This window comes from Sus scrofa, chromosome 3 (genome assembly GCF_054392235.1).
Source record: "Sus scrofa isolate SSC_HxYL_T2T_F1_AM1 chromosome 3, Sscrofa_HxYL_maternal_Yorkshire_Landrace_v2.0, whole genome shotgun sequence".
Lineage (NCBI taxonomy): Eukaryota > Metazoa > Chordata > Mammalia > Artiodactyla > Suidae > Sus > Sus scrofa.
In genome coordinates, this window is record NC_139385.1 from 93,935,166 (window position 1) to 93,952,940 (window position 17,775).

Here is a 17,775-nt window from a genome sequence, read left to right on the forward strand (position 1 = left end):
TTTACAATCCTCTGCTAAAATGAGGGGACACAGATAGCCTGACTACTCTTTGAGAACCAAGGAAGGGGAAATGTAATGAGGACAAAACACACAATAATACCTCATTGTATATGATGGTGCTATGATAAGGGAGGTGATGGCAACGATGGTGATAAAGATGGTGATTTATATTGGTGTCTGCTTTAGAATTTCAAACCATTCCCTGGCATGATCCCCACAGTAGGTCAGTGAGGTAGGATATTGTGCCAAAAGGAAATGAAGACTCAGAGAGGTTTCGTGAGTTGCCCAAGGCTACACAGCAAATTAGTCACCACAAGCTCTCATTCGTTATTTCAATACAGTTTTCTTCGAAAGAGGCCACATGTTGCCAGTTTTGTTTGGAGAATATCAGACCCAGCCTTCTGGGAGAAAGTGATCAGAAGTGACTTAGAGACAGCCGGGGCCTCGGGCACCGAGGCCATAGAGGATAGGTTAACAGAAGGTATCTGGAGACCTCCTGAACCCTCAAAATCTCCCTGCTGTCTGGGCAGAAGGGGACCTCATAAGTCAGGCAGAACTGGAGCCTCTGCCATCAGAGCTGGGTTCTCCTGAAAAGAAAAGAAAGTTTATCATGACATTCTTTTTCTCTCTTCCATAGACATCTCTCTAAATTTCTGCTGTTCCTTTCCTTGTACCAAGACTAGCTGCTTACTTAATTATTTTGCCACTGAGCGTGGTTAGGGCAGAAAAAGATCAGGCTAGAAGGAAAGAGAAATGTTTTTTTTTTTTTTTGTCAGAGGGATACAGATTTATTTCATTTTTAGTAGTTGCTATTCATATTCACCCGAAGTAATTAATGAAAGCTAGAAGAAGGCCTATAACACTGCACGTGTGCGCGCGCACACACACACACACACACACACACACACACACACACACCTTCAGAGGATTTTTTCACTCTTACTTGAATTATGTTGAGCTGTTGGGTCTATTGGTTCAGTACCCCAAGCCTAGTGCAGTATTGTCATCCCTTGCTTTACAACACAGTCATTATATCCCTAAACCACATTGTGATACACAGTGCCTTCTGTTTACGACTCCCGAAACTCCCACTCCATATATCACCTGCCATAAAACCCATCAAACTGCTGCTACTAAAATGGTGCACAGTGGTCTAAGCAGGAGCCAGGCAAATTGTGTGCTACCCTACTGTGGTTAATGAGAGTGAAAATGTGGTTAGGATTTTATTCAGGCGATGTTCATTTGCAGGGCCATTGTAGTGAGATGGCAAAGAAAGATTCTTTTGTTAACTTGAATGACAATATATTCTCTATTGTATGGAATGGCTCAGTGCAGAGTTTGCCAAGTTATTTGTCAATTGTAAATAAGTCAAACTGCGACCTTGAATGACTAGATTTTTATTACTTGGGGGTCTCGAAAACTAATTAATATACAGAGATTGTGATATTGAGTGTCAGAAACCTGTTGCCAGATTTGGAAGTACATGGTGCATTTCAACGCTAATAAAGACAAAAAAAAAAAGTTAAAATAGAAGGTCTCTTTTCTGTAGAATAAATCCAATTTATTGTGTCTTCTACCTGGGGGATTTTTTTTTTTAGATGGAGAATGGGGAAATGGTACTGTACCTCTTGAATGATTTGAATTCTTCTGAAACCTGCACATAAGAAGAAAATTCTTGGTAATATCCTTAACCATCATTGAGGAGCTTCACTGAAAAATAATTAGAGCAATTAAACATAGCTTTGTTCTGTAAGTAATCTTCATTCAAAGGAATTCTCACTCCTCCCTACACCCTCTCACCATCTCCATCCAACTCAAGAGCCAAGACTCTTTTTTTTTCTTTTTCTTTTTAGGACCACACTTGCAGCATATGGAAGTTCCCAGGCTAGGGGTCGAATCAGAGCTGCAGCTGCCAGCCTTTGCCACAGCCATAGCAACGCGGGATCTGAACAGCCTCTGAAACCTACACCACAGCTCATGGCAACACCAGAGCCTTAACCCACTGAGCAAGGCCAGGGATTGAACCCACATCCTCATGGATACTGGTCAGGTTCATTACTGCCAAGCCATGAATTGAACTCCAAGATTTTTTGATCTTAGAGAAAGGATTTCTTAAAATGGTTCAGCAAATGAATAAAATGGTTATTCAAGGAGGAATGATGTAAACTTCTCTTTTGTTAATCCATGATTCCCCTTATTGTCTCACAGCTCTTTATGCCCCTCCAGACAACTAATTGTGCAGCATGGAAGATATACTAATGGCATTAGAAAACTTTCTTCCATAAGCTGATGTCCATTTATGAAAACTTTAAAGAAAAAATTGGCACTGTGTACATACGGCACGTCTGATCTCATTAAGTCATGAATTCATCACTGAGATATGAGTGTCCCCAGAGACGACTCTGGGCAATGCCTTGGAAGCGGAGCTTGTCCCCTGTGTGTGTCACCTCTCTAGTTTGATCTTCTCCACTGCTGCCCCCAGGATGATTGGGGTCATGGGGCTGTCCCTGCAACAGCATTGTCGTCACTGCCAAAGCTGGCACAGACCACCCACCAAACCCCAAGTTATCTATCTACTGAGTTCTGTATGTTATCATTTGACATACTCAAAAATGCTATGAAATGCATTCTAGTATATTTCCCACTCTACCGATAGAGCAAATTTGAAACCCATGGAGATTAAGCATTATTTCTAAGGTCAAGTGAATCAGAAGAGGCAAGACCTTCTTTTAGGCCCTTTTTTTCTTTCTTCTGACCCCCTTCTCCTGGGATTCTGTCCATCCCCAGTTCTCTTCCCACCCCCACAATTTCTTTAAAGTCTTATTCTCTTTGGAGGAAATCATGTTGCCAAGGGATGAGCTACCTACACTCTCTCCACTTTTGCATAAGCACATGCCTTGTTCTCAGTGCAGGACACTCATTTCCTGGAGATCCTTAAAGCATGTTCTTACCAGGGATGTCATAGACTATGGCCTCAGCAGAGAAGGGTCATTAAGCCCATTTCCTAAGTATTGCTGGCTGGTCCTGTCTACAAATGAACAGGTTTCCTTAGAGATTCAGATCTCTATGTTCTTATCTTGGCAGCCCTAACCATGGAAAAGAGTAGAATTAATATGATCAGAAAGGACTAAATAGGGGCTGAAAAAAAAATTACCCACAAAGTTTTTGTGGGTGATACTAATACATTTTATGTACTTACAGAAGCTTTGCTTATCAACACCAATACTATACCATCATAAAGGTGAGAAAAACAAATCATTCAGGTAGAAACTAAAGAGTAGCAAAGGAAGACTAGCATTCTCTATGGAATGACCACAAGCTCTGGGCAGAGTTTTCAAACTGGGCCCTTCTGTGATCTGTTTGACTTCTTTAGGAAAAATCTGATTTCAATTGAGTCATATTGTTTTTTAAAAATTCCAACCCCAAACAGCACCACAAAAAGGAAATTAAACTATAAAAAGTGCATTAAGGTAAGGGTAGGGATCTAACTTACTGGCCCAGAAACAAGTCAAAATCAAAGTTAAGAATAGAACCCATAAGTTGCTCCAGTTAGACATTACAGATGCCACCAGTATTTACAATTGCTTGATGTAAAGCAGTCTACCTTGCACTGGATGCTGACATCATCATCGTTGCACTTAGGACTTGGGGAGGTCCAAGTACTTTATAAGCATCCCTTTACTTATTCAGCCCTTGTGGACAATCAGATAAATGGAAAGTACCATTATCCAAGCCCCATGGATAGAAGCACTCCAGTTGGAAATGCATTCCCAATGTAGGGTCTTACTGATAATTTGGGGGCCAGCAAGGTATTGTTGGCCCTCAAAAGACTTAGATACATTCTCTCCCTGACTCAGCTATCCCATACTTTGTAATTCATATTTCTGGCACTAAAGATCTGTATTAAGATAGGCAATTGGGTAAAGAGGGCTATTTATATTCTAGCCTTGGTGGTGCCACTAACTAGCTTTGTGACCTTGGGCAAGCTACTTATCCTCTCTCCCATGCTTACTGTCCAAGGTTGTTTTGAAGATTAAGCATAAAAAATAATATAGTCAAACCTAGGGAAGTCGAGAGTACAAAACAATTGTATGAATATTATATTGAAGAAAAAGAAGAAAAACAAAGACAGAATTTAAAAAGTTGAGGATTGGCCACAGCATTTTGCAGGCATGTAAATATAATATTAAATTTAATTCAGGTATGGTAGTGCCCTTCCTAATTATTTCTCACACCTGATGTGGCCCATGGGACAATTCTCTCAGAGGCCATGCATTTAGGGTCTTGTATATTTTCAAGTTTCCTTATTAAGTAGAAACCAGAAGCCTTTTTATATCTCCATGGGGACACCTCCGGAGCTTGTATCAGCAAAAAAGAAACCATAACCTGAGGTATTGGGTTAGGACAGAAAGTCTGAAGGGCCTCAAAACCAGAGAAATGGGAGACCACTCCACCTGGCCAGCCTTGTGGGCTGCACAACCCTGTGGTCTTTCCCTGGACGTAGAATGGTCATTGTGTTAAAAAGGAGCTTTATCTTTTAAAGAGGAAAGAGTTTGGAGAAGTGTGTGCGTGTGTGTGTGGGTGGGTGTGTGTGTGCGCGTGCGCGCGCTGTGTTAATATATAGGCTCTTCATCAAAAATTTTGGGTCTCTCCATCAGCAATGGGAAAGAAGAAGCAGCGAGAAGGAACAACATTACCTAATAAATATTAATTGAGCATCTGGTGACACAGAGTATTATGCATTATGTTGTCTGTGATAATTCTCTTTTAAAGGACATTGAAGGAGTTCCCGTCCTGGCTCATTGGTAACGAATCTGACTAGTATCCGTGAGGATGTGGGTTTGATCCCTGGACTTGCTCAGTGGGTTAAGAACCTGGCAAGGCTGTGAGCTGTGGAGTGGGTTGCAGACATGGCTCGGATCCCACATTGCTGAGGCTGTGGCATAGGCCTGAAGCTGCATCTCTGATTCGACCCCTAGCCTGGGAACTTCCATATGCCATGGGTGTGGCCCTAAATAAAAGGGCAAAAATAAATAAATAAATAAATAAATAAATAAGAGCTTGGACATGGTCGTATTTTTTATTCTCAAAGGCTAATTGTTTTCAGGCTCACTGAGCGTTTCTTTCTGATGGTTAATCCACCTCTGTGTGCCTAGTCCTGAGCATGGTGCTCTGGAATTCAAAAGAAATCAGAGTCATGGTCGCTAACCTGGAGAAATTTCTGGACTGGTCAAAGAGAATATATTGATAAGAAGAGAGAGCATAGCATAAGCATGTTTGCTGCCTCAAGGGTCAAAGATAATCCATGCTTTGGGGGTTCAGAGAAAGGAGAGCTCCAGTACTGGAGAAATGGGCGTTGGAGTTGTGGGTAGGGCTAGGGAAGCCTGCTGCAAGTGCCTGAAGGAGAAGTGGCAGAGAGGTGGGGGTAGAATTTGGAGACTCACCTCTATAAACACCTTGGTTCTGTGAGCCTGGGACCAGCAGGGGGAGCACAAGGTAATAAACAGCTTTGGTTTGAGAACTTGGCTGTGTTTTTTGGAGATCCAGGAAAACAAGGCTGTGAACAAGATGGGAGCAGTCACTACTGTTTTCTCACCTTTTTCATGTACCCGTTGCCTATAAGCCCTCTCTCACTCGCTTCCAAAACTTGTTCCATGGTAAATGCAGAAACAAACCCAAACTAAACTAACCAAAAGAGCCCTGCAAGCAAACAGAACATCTAGACAGGGAATGAAACAATAACATTCAGTTCTTAATTGTTCTTTCAAACAAATTCAATCCTTTAGCCTCTCGATTCTTTGAATAATCAAGTAATATGAGGAACTCACAGGATATTATAGCTCAGAGACCTGTCACTTTAATATTTTCTCTGCCTCAGGGAAATGGGCTATTTAACAAAATTCAGCAAATCAGTGACTATTGGAAAGGAGATTTGTGGAAATGAATGTGGTCTTTATAAGGCTTCAGTGGTGAAACATGCACTTAAATAGGCTGTAGCCTCATGTTTTTTCTCAGTAGGACTACTTTAAGTTTTTAGCAACTTGGTCAAACTAAGGCTCATAGATGTGTTAGAATGAGACTTCAGCTTTATTGACCTGCCTCTGCCTGGTTCTTCATGGCCCTTTTTGTGGATTTTCTATCAGTTTATCAAACAACAACACAACTTTGCCTCCCTCAGGCCCTTTGCACATGCTATTTCCACTGAAAGTCTCACTCTCTATCTCTTTCTCAAACTTCCTTTTGTCTAGTTAATTTCAACTCATCATTCAGATCTCAAGTCAGGCATCACTTCTGAGAAAAGTCATCCATATCCTACAGATCTGGTTTGTCTGCCATATAGTTTCGAGGCACTTTTTATTTATTAACATAGCTTGTAACTGCATATATATTTTTGTGACTATTCTGCTTACCATTGTTTACCTTACTAGACTGAAAGCTCTAGGGTACAGGGTCTGTCCTTTTTTTTCTGGATTTATTTTTTTTCCCATTTATATAATGTTTTTTATTTTTTATATTATAGCTGGTTTTTTGGAATGGATAAGCAATGAGATCCTGGTGTGTAGCACTGGGAACTATATCTAGTCACTTATGATGGAGCATGATAATGTGAGAAAAAAGAATCTATACATGTATGTGTTACTGGGCTGTCCTTTTAATGCACCATTGTATCCTCAGCATGAAGTGTAGTTCCTCATACCTAATAAGCTCAATCACTACTCACTTAGTGGATGAAAAAATGCAGACTTAAGAATTACCAACTGCTAACAGTAGGTGTTACTTTCTGCTAAGAGCTTAAAGGAGTAGAGGTAGTTGGGACTTATGGGAGGACAATAAGGTCAGTGAAGCCTTGACAAATACTAGCATTTAAAGGAGAAGGATGAAATGGGGGGGAGAGTGGGAAGGGTATTGGGAGAGAGGCTGGACAGTGAGAGTGCATAGTGCTGGCTGAGGGATATATGGGGACTTATGACAGAGATGTGGGCATTACTGCCTGTGCCTCAGGTAGGTTAAAGCCCAAGTCATAGTTGAGCATCCCATGATCTATAGACTATTATTGACTCTGCTAGTGATGCTTCATTTGCTTCCCACTCCTGAATTCACGCTATGATTTTTACATCCTGCTTCTGTCCCCAGAGGCTGACCTTGGCTCCTGGTTGGACTCAGCCAGTGGAAGGCACTGGCTTGCACTGGGAGTAGGGGTGGGGTCTGCCCATTCCCTTGCTTCCTTGAATGCACATCTCTAGTGGCAGCTGCACCCCTGCATTACTCCAGCTCCAGCTTCATGGTCCCTCTCCCTTGGCCCAGCTCTCACTAATCTCAGGAAAATATTTCCCACCCCCATGCCCTCAACCTTTGGGCCTCCTGCTAACCCCAGTCTCTCCCAGCCTCTCTGCTCATTCCTCATCCCTTGTTTGTTTCTTTAACTCTGCTTACTCCTCGGTCAGTAGCCCTTTCTTTGAAGTCTCCCGTTTAAAACCATCTGGAGACAACTGTGTTTCCTGCTGGGACCCTGACTGATACACTTATTTTCTCCAAATGATAACACTTACTCACAGGTTGCATTTGGTACAGGACTGCTTGCCAACAGGCAGCGTGAACACAACTGGCCATTTATCTAGATTCACATTAGAAATGTCCTCTTTTATTTCTGGGCAGCCCATTGACTGTTAGACTCCTGACGCTGTCAGTGGAGGGAAAGGCATGTCTTTCTCCTTCCTCTGCTGTGCTTGCAGAGACTGTACTGTTAATAACCTGATCCCAAACCTAAAATCTTTGACCGAAGAAATGTGACTTAGAAAACCCTACGCTGACAAGGGCATGGAGAATAGAACCATTAGCAGGTAAGAGAGCTTATTAGACATCCAGTCTGCAAAATTCAGGTCACCAAATTTTTTTTGAACTGGATTATTACACTAGCTGCCTCAGTTCTCTAATTTATTTTGCTGGTGCAGACCCTGGGTCCTCACTCCTTCCCTCATCACCCCCCCCCAAAAAAAAAAAACTGTAGAAAAGTAGAACAGAAGGATTACAGGTGTAAGAGAGTCTTTCCTTGCTCCAGTCCTATTTTGATATTATTGGCTAGTTAGATTTTTCTCCCTAGACATATTGAACGTGTGCCCCCAGATCTATAAAATGTCCAATTAAGAAACCAAAGAAAGGGTTCAGGAACTAACTCTGTTACACTGATACATAATGTAAGTCCTTAAAAAAAATAGAAGTGAATAATTAAATATGTTTTTAAACTTAAGGTATAATATTTCTTCTGACACTTCCCTCACCCAAACCCCCTGCTGGATACCCAGAGCGGGAAAATATTAAGGATGAATTTTCTAAATTAGGAATTGAGAAATGACCCATTTACAGAAAATCAAAAGCAGTCTCTCTCACGTTCTGCAAATACCTGAAGAAAAGATACTGAGGACTCATTTTAGATTCTGCCACGAAAAGGACCAACGCTTGATCTGTAGAATCCTGTTCGCTAAGGAAACCTTTCCTTGTAGGATAGAATGTTGGAATCAAAGCTACCAGGGCCTGGATCCTGTCTTCACTTGGGTTTAATGGGACTAGGCTGGGATGCCACCCAGAACTCAGTGACCTGAGGAATGGAAATTTCTGTTGGAAATTTAAGATGGAATGGCAACCTGATTAGTCATTCTAAGTTTAGCTTCCTTCAGATTATTTTAAAGAACAGACTTGTACTATACAACTTGTACTTTTCTGCAAATAGACTCACTCTGTTTGTTTTGAGGCTTTACCATTACTTCCCTTGCATTCCTGTATAGGAACTCCCACTCAGCGACCATGGTCCATGATCCTAAATAAAAAGATCTCATGGGGCCCCTCGCTAGACTCCCTGTGTGCAGACCCTCCTCTCTGCTGAGTCTGTGACGGAGGTGAACAAAGATAAAGATAAAAATATCTGGACTGTACCTGAATCAAACCTCTGGACATTTTCCTTAGCCTTTTCCAATGTCCCCACCCTTTCGTTTTTCAGAAAACATATGGCTAAAGGAAAATCAAGCTTTTTACAATTGGTCTTGGAGTATTTGCCATATGTAATGGACTGTTTATAGGGCTGATTTATAAGCATGCTGACTATGGTTCGTAGCAGAAATTCACTTAAGTAATAACTCCAAGCCTTGCTGTATTGGTGCTCTAGGATGGCTGGACTTAACTTCAAGGGGAACCAAAAGATGCTTGAAGAAAATTATTTTAAATTCAGTTTCATTTCAAACTTATAAGCCAATGAGTTGTAGTGGATTGGGAGTCAGAAGAATAGCTCCGTTTCTGCCAGGAGCTTGTTGTGCAATTTGGGGTAGCGTAGACATGGCAAAAAGTAGCGATAAGGATTTTTGGACTACCTGATGTTTTATATTATTCATATTTATTTTCTCTGTTGATGAGGAACTGAGACTTCAATCAATATTTATTGAGTGTGTGGAGCACTGTTAAGAATGCAAAGGTGGGTGACATGTAGTCTGTGCTGTCCGAGTTGGGAAGGTCAGATGGATTTCTAAATAGCACAGATGGACTTTGTTAAGGGCTTAGCAATGTGCCATAGGAATCGGAAAGAGAGAAGCAGCGCACATGCACACTTGGCTTGGAGGATCAGAAAGGTCTCCCTGTGAAGGTGGCTTCAAGATGCTGCCTCCTTTTTCCAGGATGGGCCTGGCCTCTATCTCACACTTTCATAGCTCCTAATACTTTGCCTTGATGGCATAGATCCAAGTTATAATTACATATTATTTTATTACTTGAGTACTGTCTGGGTCACTAGAGTGTAAGTTTGTGAGAGTGTCCTTTTTGCTTACTTTGGTACCCCCAGGATCTTAAATAGTGCCAGTTTAGAAGGAAGTTAAAAATATCTAATAAGTGAATGAATCAAAGAGTGGCATTGAAGAAGAGGTAGAAATTGGAGTAGAGAAGGAGTTTTCCAGGTGGAGGGAACAATTGGAAAAATGGCCATGTGTAAGTGATCCCCTGTCCATCCTTAGAGATACTATGAGTATGAGAAATGGCAAATGGCATCATACCCTTTTCCTGAAGGACAAAAGGACTTAGTGAGAAAAACTGCCTCAGGCACACAGGTATCTCTAACCTTTCCCTAGTAAACTCAGACGGTTGTATCACTCTGGTTTTATTTAAGCTCTTCTTGAACCTAGTAGGTGCTCATTAAATATTTGAAAACAGAATCAGAACACGGATGGATTTACGGACGTTTTCTGTCCAACAACCTTTTGGAATAACAAGCTATCATTGCCCACCCCCTGCCCCCTCCTGCTTCTCACTTAAGCCCTGTCTTTATGCTGTGAGAAAAATGGTGCAATATGGGGAAAGAAAAGCAGGGCATCTGGTTCACCAGATATGCATATGGCCACAACATATGGCAAACCCAGGGCATTTGACCATCGTGCTCATTAGAATGTGCCGGCAACCCGGATGCCGCACACACCCCGAGTCTGTGTCGTTCTTCTCTCAGCATGCCGGCCTGGTGTTAATCATCGGGATGCACTAGCCTTTCCCCAGCAGATCACTTCCTCCACCCCTTTCACCTCTGATTTCTTCTGCAACCCCGTCCTGTTTTGTGTTTACTGTCGATCCGATGGCCTTCAAACTTGCAGGATGGTCTGACTCAATAGATCTTAACTAAAAACACCAACACACCCTGCTAACCACTCAGAGCAACCACACCAGCTCATGGCCTTCTCAGGTGGTGAGAAGAAAGTGCAAGGTTCATTTGTGTTATGGCAGTAAGGCAGTAAGGAAAACAGTCTATTTTTCTCAGAGTCTGGGATAATTAACTTCCCACAGGAAGAAAGAAAAAGAAGGAAAAGAGAAAAGAAAAGAAAAGAGAAGAGAAAAGAAAAGAAAAGAAAAGAGAAAAGAAAAGAAAAGAGAAAAGAAAAGAAAAGAAAAGAAAATCCAGCCCACCCTCCAGAGCCCCTGATTGTCACTCAGGGACTTAGTTTCAGGAAGAGGAGGGCCAGGAGAGTGCCACCCCACCCCCCAACCCCTGCAAACAAAACAAAACAAGTGATTCCAATGTTGAGTGGAGATCAATCTTCAATAGCCAGTGAGCTGCTTATTCATTTTGTGTCTTTGGTAGTTTCCTCTTAAAATGTCCTGTGTCCAGCTTTTCCAGGCCCTTCATAGGTTTCTATTTCCCTCTCCCCTCTCTAAGGAGATTTCATTTTTCAGTTCTCATTGGCAACTGAAGCACCATTCATTTGGTACATTTGCATATTCCATTTCTGTCCAGGTTGCTCCTCTCCTGTTGCATTTCTAAAAATGAGAAATGAGATCAAAACTCACATTAACCCCAGTGTCATCCCCTTTGCTTTTCATTCATTGCAATTCTTTGTTTATCATCTTTCAGCAAATTTTCAATCCATATGACAATACTCCCATCGAAATCAATTAGAACCAGTTTCACAAAATAGACTTACGGATGCCCTATGTCAGTCTGTTTTCAAATTCCAGCTGTCTGCCATCGATGCACATTCACTTATTGCTAGGGATACATTATTCCTTTCATCTGCTAGTAACTATCAAAAAACAGTAACAAATTTGTCCGGAAGGATTTCTTCTCCACATAGTTCCCCTCTCTTTCTAAGTATCGCTGATGATTTGATTGAACTCAAAAGAGTTACAGATTTTTCTCATTTAATACCCAATCCATTATTTCAAGGCAGGAAAAGTACAGATTTTTTTTTCCTTTCAAATAGTTTTATAGACAAAAGTGAAAGATTTTTCATTCTTGCTTCAAATTCATTGTGAAAACAGAAGGCAGTTTTCCCAGATGGAAATCTGTCATATCATTATGGAAATGTCAGATTTCCACCCGGGGCATATTGACAAAAAGCCATGGTTTTTGCCCAGGGGGTGGAATTTCACAAATTTTCCCAAGAAGAGCTGCACTCCCTGGTAGAAGGCAGAGGCAATTTCTTTCCAGGTTTCAGCTTTTCGAGACTAAGCTCGAAGAGATTGGTTTCAGGCAAATACCCAAAGAGAAGAGAGAAAACTTTAGCATCCCTAGTACTGGCTATAGGGGGTTGGCTCTTGTTCCTGAGTCAGTCCTGGCTGTATTTACTTTAATGTTACAGTTACCCTGAGCTGTAACTCTATGGGCAATATCACATAAAACTCATGTGTCTTATTGCAGAACAGAGGAGAGATTTCCTCCTTTGACCTACCTGATTCTGCCACATTAATATCTCCCCTTTGGTTAATACATATGCTCTTCTTTAAAGTATCTCTTAATTTTGGTAATTGTATTTTTTTCCCCTGAGAATGGGAGCATTTTAAACCTCCGTTAGTGGAGTATTCATGCATGTATTAGAAATATTAGCAAATGGTGTCCATGTTAATGAATGATAGGACATTTAGAGGAAAATAAAACAATCCCCAAACATTTTCATACATTTATAGTCATCAGGATCTCACGTTTTAAATAGATGAAAAAGATTTGTGAGTGGCATAAGTCATGGCAGAAATAGCCTTGGGACATGAGTTACTCTATTCTATTACGTAAAAGTCTTTCTGCCTTGTATAATAGCCCCACAGATTAGCAAGTACAATGCGAAGGATCTAAATATTTTTCTTAAATAGATTTGCTGTTCTCAACAAAAAAAACCTCCTCCAAATATTACACTGGTATAGGTACTCTGATCCATTAATATAAATGACTCCAATGTATATATTTTTTCCTGGCAGGAATACCTGCATTTAAAAAATGCAGCAATAACTTCAAACTTCAAAGGTCTAAACTTCAAAAGGTTTCTTGCATTCTGCTTGATGGGACAGCATCTTATGCACACATGCTTTTTTCCTTGCTAAATGCCTTAATAATGAGCTTGGGTTCAGATTTTGTGAATCGGAGCCAAGTAACTCTATTTTATTATATTTGCTGGGAAATGAACTAGCTCAGGGTAATTAGGAAAGCAATTTTATTAGCTTCTATTTCATAAAGATTGTTTTTTAATCAGAGTCAGAACTTACTAGAAATGATTCTGTGCTCATTGCTTGGGTCTCAGGAAATGAAGTGGGGCACCGTAGGTCCTAACCCACAGTAAAACCAATGTGATGAAGACAGAAGCTTTGCTCTTAATCTCTAACAATGCTGTAAAAATAAACCCAATCTGATGGCGTTGTAAATAAAAGGGTCACAGCTAACGATTACCTGTGTCTAGTTTATTATAGACTAGAGCCTTGATAACTGAAGGAGTTAAAACTCTTTTAATTGCCCAAGGAGTTTTGGATTCAAGTTGTGAACAATCATGGTTTGGGGGCTGGGGGGCTGGGGCGGGTAGGAAGCAAAGTAAAACACTGGATTAGGTGAATATGTCTTCCAGAGACAAATGGGAGAAGGAATTGGGACTGATAGTGTATTTAGATAATGTAGTGCAGCTGTGAAAAAGACAAATGCTCTACTGAGGCACAGTGCATAGAAGGGGGGTGTTGCTTATAGGAAAATGGAGTTTCTGCAATCACGCCTCTCCTGGCAGCCACTTATGGAGCACGGCATACTGTTTGGGGCACCTCATTATAAAGAGAACATCAATACTGTAAATTAGAGAGAACTCAGAGAAGGGTGACAAAAAAGATAAAAGGATTAGAAGAGATGACCTATAAAGAAAGGTTAAAGGAACATAACATTTAAAGCTTTCAGGAAAAGGAGCTGGAGAGATGGAAGCCTATGCTAACTGTCTACAAATATTTGAGCAATAATAATTTTCAGGAAAGAAGGGGATTGCTTGCAGTGGTTGAGAATGGTCTAATAAGAAGTAACGGCTTGAAACTAAGGAAAGGGGAAAATGTCGGTTAGGAGACATTAGAAAAAATTTCTTCCCAGTAAGGGCAATTAGGCACTGAAGTGAACTGCCTGGGGGAGGTGGCTGAGGCCCCATCACTCTAAGAGTTGCAAGTATTTAAGGGGAGTTAAACACTGGGGAAGCTCCTCTGAAGGGAAGGAAAGCCCACCCTTTTCTGAAGACATTTCCTGTCCAGGAGAATTGGGCTAGAACCCCGGACTTTCCAGTGCCCCTAAATTGTGGCTTGAAGTTTGTAAAGCAAGTGTGTGGAGAGTGGGGGTGGAGGTGGGAAATACGATCCAAGAGAAAAGCCCATCCACCTGCATGGGAAAGATCTTTCCAGAAATCCACGATGTTCTACTATCGGTCATTAGCATTGGTGTTCCTCATTTACCTGTACAGTTGTCCAGACATTTACATAAATCATCACACGATGCCTCCAGAAGTCAGAGCTAAACTGGGAATCGAAGGCTGTCCCTGACAAGGAGGCGCATTTAAAAATGAATGGTGTGAGGTTGTGTGCATCAGTTTCTGTTGTGCAAGCAAAGGGAAATAGAGAAAATTGCCATGTTTTATCATGTCGGACGAGCTGGAACAGGTGACACCATGATCAGGTGTGCATGCATAATCACTCCCCCAAATAATCGCCATGTGGAATAATTTCCCCCCAAATCTTGCAACTTCAACTTATTCTTTGCGAGTGACTCATAAATCTTGGCCTTGAATGTGAATCAAGATTCCAAGCTGCAGGCTCAGGGGTTTGTTGGATTTATTCAACTTTAGTCTTTATTTATAGACATAAAAGTGTATTATTGGTTGTAACATCCAAACAAAAGAAAACAGATTGTAAGCATCCATTAATGTTTTCCCAAAAGGGAAATCGCACGTTTCTCTCGGGTCTTTCATTCTCTCCCTTGTAATATTAAGATGATGTCATAAACTCGTAATTACTTTGTGATGTTCTTGTGCACTTTATATCTGTTGGTTCAGAGACACAAAATCCCTCTCTGATCAGAATGCAGCAAACAATATGAGCAGGTGGAAGATAAGTCTTCGGTGGCTTGCAATTTAGAAACCTCTGAAGTTTTGAATTCACGCTATTTAAACTCTGTTCTCTCGGAAGGAAAAGATGCATTTTTAAAATCTTGGGTCTTGCGTTATACACATGAGATGAGGTGTTAATTTTATTGGAACAATTACTCTTACTGCCAGAATAGAAAATTATTTTGGCTAACAATGAATGTAGAGGCTATATGAGAACATATTATTGTATTTATCTAGTAGGAATTTTTCATCCACTAATCATATCCAAGAAAGCAAAGATACTTTAAAAGAAGGAGTACATTTGTGTGCATATTATCAGATGTTTGGCTTTCAAGTACCTGTGACACTGGAGTAAATAGAAAACACAAAACATAGGAAATGAGAGAAAAATGGATCACAAGATGGTGACTTTCTCTTTTCTTAGCCAAATCTTTGTTCTTTTACTCTCAGCTCAGCTCTTCATTCTGTAAGAAGGAGGCCATAAAGTATCTATTTCCAAGTCCTCTTTAAGCCTTGCTCAGATTTCTTATTGCTCATTGCTAACCATTTTAATTTCTGACCTCTTCTGCTCCACTAGTTATAGACCCACTCACTGACCCTCTAGGATTTCCAACTCAGTGATTTATGTCCTTGCCATATTCATGTGAAGCACCAGCATCAACCTCAGAGAGAGGGGGAGAGAGGGCAATGCTTCCTATCATTCTCTGTTCTTCTGCTTGGTGTTTTAACAACTTTTTTTTTTTTTAATTTCTCTTTTCTTATAATATTAATAATGATCTTGATGCTACAACTTTTGATGTCCCTGGCAATACTCCACCTTCCCTCCTCTGGGAAAAAAAAAAAAAAAAAAAGGAAAAGGACTCTTTTGAGTTTTAATTGCTACAGCTATAATAGGCTAAGAGGCAGCATTTCCTTGAGTGGTGGTATTTGGGGAAGAATGGAAAGACAGTGATCCTACAGTCTCTAACCTGATCAATAAAGCTCTTGACTTCTGGGAGAGTCAAATGGAAGAGTGGGAGAGTAGGGCCTGGGGAAGTCTGCCTCCGCCTTGGCCCTAATACCATTTCTCTCCTATGGGGAAGCAGAACCCTTTTTTCTTTATTATTAAGGAATTGAGGGTTATGAGGTTATCTGCTAGGAGGAGCTAGGCCACTGTTATCATTTTCGTAATATCTGCCCAATCTGGTCTTTCCACAGCATATGGAAATTCCCAGGCTAGGGGCCTAATCAGAGCTGCAGCTGTTGGCCTATGCCACAGTCATAGCAATGCCAGATCAGAGCCAGATTTGCAACCTATACCACAGCTTGCAGCAACGCCATATCCTTAACTCACTGAGAGGCCACAGATTGAACCTGCATCCTCATGGATACTAGTTGGGTTTGTTACCGCTGAGCCACAGTGGGAACCCCTGGTCCTCTTATCCTTTGATAAGTAGACCATCAAATGTGGATGCCTTTTGCCATCCTCAGCTGAGTAATTTGCATTCGCATTTGAGTTAAAGGTGAGTTCCCGCTATGGTGCCAACAGGATTGGTGGTGTCTCTGGAACTCTGGGACACAGCTTCAATCCCCAGCCTGACACAGTGGGTTAAGGATCCAGCGTTGCCACAGCTGAGGCATAGGTCAAAACTGCAGCTTGGATCTGATCCCTGGCCACGGGGTGACAAAAAAAGAAAAAAAAAAAATCATAAAAAAAAAGTTGAGTTAAAAGTAATTTGGCTTAAGATCTTTATTTTGCCGGTTATGCCTATATGCCTTTACGTATCTTTTTCTCACTCCAGTGTTTAATTTCCGTCTTTTCCCCCATTCTCTGCATTCTTTACAAGTCCTCGGTATCCAGCAAAACAAGCACTTCTCCTGAGAGCCCCGCTTGAGGATCAGTTTTATCTTTGTCTGACCCAGGCATGTGTTGTGTGGTAACACTGTTCGCAATTGAATATGAATGCAGGCTAGCGAGCCTCTTTGTCAGGACATGGATGTGCCCCACATGTCGATCCTGTTTAGTTATTAGAATCTGAAAACTTAATCATACACTCTAAGAAAAGGCTTTAATAGAGGATTTTACTCCTGCATGTTCATTTAAGTTTTAGACTTGATGTATTAACGGCAAATTTAAAATTGTGTCCTCTTCATTGCAATCCTCTGTAGTTACAAGGTTCTAATAAATATTATGTCCTCCCATCATGCAATTAAAATTTTCCACCTCATTTCACAATGCAAAACATTCACATGTTGTCAATCATTTTGAAACATGATTTTTTGACATCATATAATTTCACTTCATTTTTTCAGACAGACATCGCACCAGGAAATTATTTAAGAAAGAATCCTATTATATCTTTATTTTTCCACCAAATTTCACCTTCAGATGCAGTCATTTGTGTACATTCAGTAATTTCGACAATAAACTTGCAAGGAGAGGGAATGGCAAGTGCTCAGACAGACATTCACATATGGGCTTTTCACTCTTGCGAGGCTGCAGCTCAGTTGTGGGCACTCAGTTAGAAAACACGGTTTTAGCCACGGGAAGTTTACAAGTCTTGCTGCACAAAGTGAAAAGGTTGCTGCTTAAAACAGCTACCACCTGGGAAGCTGGGAGAAAAACATGCGTGTGCTTTTGAACTTTCCTCTGTTTAATAACTAGCAGACACTAATGATTTGCCAAACATCCTGATTGAAAATGGCGGTAGTCAAAGGCAAGACTGCCTGCTGGTTGTCAGGTAGCCCACCTGTTCTCCAAACCAAAGTTCCCCTGACCTGTGCCCAGCACAAAGCTGTTATCCTTTAAGCCACTGCTAGAAGTGTGTGTGTGTGCCTTGCTGGGCTGTCTCGCTAACATTCACGTCTGCTGTCGGAGAGAAGCTCCCTACTGGCAGCTCCACGGTGCCTTTTTTTATGAGGGAATATCCTTGGGCAGTGA

At 41.1% G+C, this 17,775-nt stretch overlaps 1 long non-coding RNA gene and 1 other non-coding gene across 2 annotated transcripts in view; both read left to right on the top strand.

The window, feature by feature from the left end:
- LOC110260009 (uncharacterized) overlaps positions 1–17,775 on the top strand; it is an 822,333-nt gene that overhangs the window by 402,952 nt on the left and 401,606 nt on the right. The window lies entirely within an intron of this gene.
- On the top strand, positions 8,606–8,684 carry MIR9789 (microRNA mir-9789). The gene has a single exon (NR_128469.1). It is a non-coding gene; the product is annotated as a microRNA mir-9789 (primary transcript).